Raw genomic sequence first — 6,361 nt, 5'->3', positions numbered from 1 at the left:
AGAAAACCAGCAGTAAAGCAAATAGCGCACTGTATTAATGCGTCTCTTTCTAGTATCATAACATAGTTAGGTAGGGGTTTGAATCCTGCAAATGCTGACTGTGTGTGTGTCAATGTGGTGTAGGTTTTGCTTTTACTGTGGTATGACATAGTATAATTACAACAGTAAGTGCATTGCACACATCAGGTATCTGCATTGCAAATATATATGTGTACATGTCCCCTCAATCAGTACATAGGTGTGAAGCCTGCATACTGCATGAATACATTTGTTTCCATTGACAGGTTGTGCCACTGCTTCTCAGATCGTAGGTCACATATGTATGTATGTGACAAGGCCGTCCACTGTCGTGTTCTGTGGCCAAGGTCATTTGTGGCACACACACCCATGACAGTTACTTAAGAGTAGTGTGAGTGAGGGTATATGTCGGACATGGTCATACACAACAAAGACTGCCAAGAATGGACAGTCTTTATAGGTGTATGACTGCCTTGTGGATATGCATTTAGGCCTCTAATGTCTTATGTGATACACCTTGGGACTCCAGAATACCTATGGATATGTGGATACCAAGGGACACATGACATAACATGAGGCTGTATGTACACATTGGTACCCAACATACATGTTGAGGGCTACCACCAGTGTGGTACTGATGGGATAGTATGTATAGTACATGAGGATGACTATGCCATAGTCGGCTTACTGCTATACAGCATGTATCAGACAACAGGTATCTGTCTGTATGATACCCTTGTGCAGGATATGAGTCCCATCCAGGGAATGCATTGTAGGCCAATCCATGCATTTCCAGATTTGGATGGACACATCCTTAGTGTGTCTGCATGTACCTAAGGGGGCTATATGCCAAACAGGTGTGGTCACATGAATGGGTGGCAGTCATTACCACTGGTTAGTGTTATAGTGTAGCACCGGAAGGATCCAATTGTTACTGGGTTCCCTACTACTGTGTGTCATTTGTCAGGATATCATCCAATGGTTGCTTATAGTCATGCTGTTGAGGTTGTGTATACTACCAGACCGCAAATCATTGACATATATTAACGGTGTCACCCACAGCATAGTGTCAACCCATATCATACACACGTCTACCCATGTTAGTACATAACTGTAGTAGAATGCATACTGGCCATTGAAAGATACTATGAGATGTTAATAATGTGTACGACAGGGTATGCCAGACGTCCCATGTGTCGACTATGCACATACATCCAGACAGTGCGCACCCACCATGTTCACAGATGTAACTTGCTAATCTGTACTGCACACATCACAAACATACTGTCCACTCACTAACACATGCTGGCAACACATTACACTTCAGCCAAGGGGCACATGGGTGGACAATACATACTCAGACCTAACAGTGGTGTAAACAATGCTACATTGACAATCAGAGCTTTGATGCATAATGTCTGCTCAGATATACCTACAAGAATGTCGTTACACTTCCTTGTTGACAACTTGCTATTATTGCTACACTGCTATAGTGTCACCCTGTGCATCAGCACCATGTTAGCCTGTCCCTCTGTCAATGATGCAGATGACAGGAGGCGACACAGGTATCATCATATGCACAGGGCGTTTTGTTGTTTGGCAGAGCCTGACATTGACCTATCCAATTGACATGTCTGTGTGTGTGTGTGTGTGTGTGTGTGTGTGTGTGTGTGTGTGTGAGGGACAACAGTACAGCATGGGCCAATGTTGATGTAATGTGTGTGTGTATGTGTGAGCCCTAGTTGTTTGGTTAATGTGTGTGTGTGTGTGTGTGTGTGTGTGTGTGTGTGTGTGTGTGTGTGTGTGTGTGTGTGTGTGTGTGTCTGCATGCCCACAGCTCCACCATGTGGCTGCCATATACGGTAGTTTGTGGGACAGCCACAAACTGTACCTGCTAGGCTGTACAGATCACTGTCTCCAGCCACGGACACAGTACCTGTGTCTGGCAAGACTGCTGCGGACAGTATCGGGTACCAACCCTGACTGGGTACTGTCATCAGAGGCAGAGGTATGACGACTGGACTCATGTCCCTGCTGGGACTGGCCAGAGCCATGTGCACGTGGTCTACTGGGATGGTCAATGGACAGGCCAGCCCCAGCATGGGGCTGGTACTGCCACTACGGGAGCGGCTGTGAACTGTGGGCCGTCCGCGACCACTGCCAGCTGTTGCTGTTGCTGGCATGCATCCGCTTCGACGTCGCAACCATCCCGCATGGTCCTGGCTCATGGAAGACATGTTGTGGAGGGCATCTTATGTCTCCCCCCAACGTCTATCAACAACCTTGGTGTAAGTCCGGATGGCACCGGCAAGGTCACGGATACTGTCATTGATAGTGGTGTAATGTGCCCTCTGCGCCCTAAGTCCCTGCCTGGTGTACCGTTCCATACATGCCTGAGCCTGCATTACAGTGCAGAACATACTGGTCGTCGTAAGACCTGTGAGGGCACGCCTGCCAGGGGCAATACGACCAGTGGTGCTCCCCTGAGAACCCCTGGACCTCTGCCTATGTGGTACCATTCCAGGTCTGTGGCTATTGCTGCTGTGAGGGGATGCAAGTGCCATGGGTACCACACTCTCCTGGTCAATGCCAACTGTATGCTGTCCCTCGCCTATGGCCATTGGTGGTGAGGGATGTATTGACAGTATGAGTGTGCGCATAGATGGGGTTGAATGCTGTGTACTGTCGATTGGCAGACCAATGACAGACCCTGTCAAATCTTCCCATGCCAAAATACATGTGTCATCATCACCACTATTCTTGGCAGTGGCTTCAGGTTGCCTGCTGCTTTCATCAACCCCTAACTCAGCACCTGTGAGAGGAAGACAGGAAACACACTTTACGGTCTGCACATGCACACATGCACACATGCACACATGAACACATGCACACATGAACACAGGAACACATGCACACATGCACACAGGAACACATGCACACATGAACACATGCACACAAGCACAATCCTCACTACAGCAGATACACACACACAACAGCAATCCAAAACATACTCAATAGTGGTTGAAGGTGGGTGACAGTATCACAAGGCAAACAGTCAAATCACATGTGTTAGCATGTAGAATAAGTGTTGATCAAGTCCATGCAGTGTGAGTGTAGACTATGAAGTTAATGACTGTGTACATGGCTGTGGTGCATGTGTGTACATATTCAGTGATTGCCTACACCCTGGAACACAATGTGTATAAGGACACAACATTTCTGTGCAAGTATTATAAGCTCTGCAATGTCCTGTGCACCATCACTCACAGGTATACATACCATGGCTGCAGGTGTTATCTGTGTGTCACATGGATTTCCATGTCTGATTGCAGTGTCTGTGTCTGTAGCAGATAATTGTGGACACAGGTGTAGCACATGCATGCTATGTACACACACGGGATGAGTGGTGCATGTATACGTGATGGAATACCAATCCTGGACATGGCCATTGTACAGTGGTTATGGTGAGTGTGGGCCATATTCCAGATGTGCCAGTGCCAGCCATGACATTGCATGGTACATGACTGCAACATTAAAATCACACATACCCAATGTGTGTCATGTGACCTATATACCCAATAGCATTCCAGGACAAATATGTGTCACTTTGTACAGAATGCGATTGCTATGCATATTGTGTATAGTTGCATATGTTTGTACACACACAACATGATATGCATAATGTGTATAGGTGCATATGTGTGCACACACACAACATGGAGGTGCAAAGCAATGACAGCTATGTGTAGTACTGTGGTCACTGTAACTGTATGGGGTGTAGTACCATTAGCCATCATCATCATGCATCATGTGGTCACTCAAGGCCACTAAAGTGTGCTAGACCACTGCCTAGCATGCTGCACCTGAACCGCAGTGCCGTGGCTAAGTTCACAATTACACAGCCACATTGCACAAGGGTGTGTGAGGTGCCCAATGGGGAGCATTGCCTAATATGACTGTGTTATGTGTTGAAGAGTGTTGCACAGCCCCATGCTAGGCCCCTACCCCTCAGGTATATTATGTGTGGTGTGTGGATGACATGTGGGATACTGAAGTGTGACCTGGCAATGGGTATCCGGTTACACTATGTGTAGCATGTTGAGGTGTACTGCGTATGACAAACGTGTTCTGTTGTGTACATGTGTGTCAACTATGCCTATCCAATGTGCTGTACAGTGTTGCCACATTTGTGTCTGATGCTCTTTGCATTGCATGTGATTGAGGCAGCTACTGACTTTACTGAGATGTTTAACATCTCACAGCAAACATGCACAGCATGCATTATGCGTAGGTGTGTTATGTGTACATGGCCTACACCTCACCTATGACATGCACATTTCAATACCAATTTTACAGTGTCAATACACTCACCAGTATGTATTGTCTGCCCTGCTGTCACACCAGAGGGACCTACAAGAATATGACACAGTTTGTCAGTGGCCACAACTGTGGCATTGCTACTGTGAGTGTGCTAAACTACAGTAGAACAACAGGCATAGGTGTACAGATACTATTCAAAATATCATTATTGCACACAATAGGCAGCACAACTTCTAAACACAGCACACATCTCACATATGCATAATCTAACAATACAGGTAACAGTAGTCTACAGCTAGGGCATGTTACCTGCACGCTCCATGTCACCATGCTGGGTGGCTCCGGCCTCCATGATGACACATGTGTAATGTTGTTGCTGCTGTAGGCCAAGAGCCACCACACTTAGGAGCAGTTCCTTCACTCTGGTGAGGGGGGGATGTATGGCCACCCCACCACCTGTGGCAAGCTGTTGTCTATGGATATCAGATGCACGCCGCCAGACATGTCTATTTAAATCACTGCAGTGATGGCATACCTGCTCATATGTCTGGTTATGCATGCCTATGTCATTTACCCGACAAACAAGATCTTGCCACAGTGCAGTACACTCATGCTGGTGCTGGCTGGCCCTAGAAAACAGCAGGGTATAGTGCTGAACCAGGCTGTGGTGTATTTCCTGTTCCTCTGTGGCTGTGTAGGAGGGATTCCTTTGATGAGCCATAAGCCTGGAAGACAAGTAAATGATATGTGTGAGCAAGTCATGTGGCACACTTAACATTATACAGTACAGATATCAGGCGACTTGTTCAGAATTTTTTCCATCATTACAACATATTTTCTCACTTTTTTACATGATAGCTTTTATCTTCCTGGCTCTCATGTACATGATTTAGTGTATAACTTGGTATAAACTATACATTTGTATACACTCACGGACTCTACTCGTGGCCATGACTATAAATCTAGGAGCAATTGGCTGCACCTTAACTATGCATATCATTTTCATGAATTTGTCTATCTCCTTGTATCTGTATGATGGTGCGATCCAATATATACATCTTTTTGGATGATGTGACACCAATTAATTGTAATGTCTTTTATTTGAGCAGGAGCAGGTGTTTCAGATGGTGGATGACCTCACTTTCTTGATATTTATTTTATCATATTTTTCTGTCTTTATGCATTACCAACGCTTTGTTCCTAGCATTTGGTTTAGTTGGTAACTGCTATATCACACAGATGATCCACTCGACGATGTTAGGGACTCTGCATTTTTTGCTGACATAACAGAATTATTTAGGGATGATTTGGACCCACTTATGGGACAACATTAGTTTTATGCTGAATCCACTAAATTGTTGTTTAACTTGAAACACAGTGCTAGCATACTTATTGTTATATAGACAGATCAATGAGCTTTAATTTTGGGATTTTTGATGCTTTATTATAATTTAACAGCTTGTATCAAGGTTTCTGACTAACAGCATGAGACGAATGATTTTAATATATTATTTCAATCTGCAACAACGTATTGTCTGATTAAAATTGTCATCTAGGTTAGTAGATATCTGTAGATAATCTTAAACAATGAAATGCTTGCTTAATTTATGTTGTATTTTTATACGCATTTTTATGAATGACAAAACTCTGCCGTTTTACTTGTGATGCATTTATATGTCGGAGACCAGATGCTGACTATTTAAGAAGCTTTTGTCTCTTTTTTAAATTTGAAATTGTTTGGTTTTAATTGTTTAATTATTGTATTATTATATTGATTAATTGAAGCTTGTTTCTGTATATAAGGGAATGTTTTTTATTGCTTAAATGTAACCTGATGAAGCGCACCTGAGTGTGCGTGAAAGCGCTCGTTTTCTCCATTAAACTCTACATTTATTTTTCATGGTGGTTCCTTGCAGTTTATTCTCCACAGTACAGATATCAGTTAACTGCCATATATAGCATCTGCTCCTCTGTCAGAGGGTACACACATTCAATATCACATATCAGTGCTCAGCCCACAACT

The sequence above is a fragment of the Protopterus annectens genome, chromosome 8.part0 (assembly GCF_019279795.1).
Source record: "Protopterus annectens isolate FY-2018-M chromosome 8.part0, PAN1.0, whole genome shotgun sequence".
NCBI classification, from domain to species: domain Eukaryota; kingdom Metazoa; phylum Chordata; order Ceratodontiformes; family Protopteridae; genus Protopterus; species Protopterus annectens.
The sequence above is the reverse complement of the archived record's forward strand: the minus strand, read 5'-3'. Positions refer to the sequence as shown.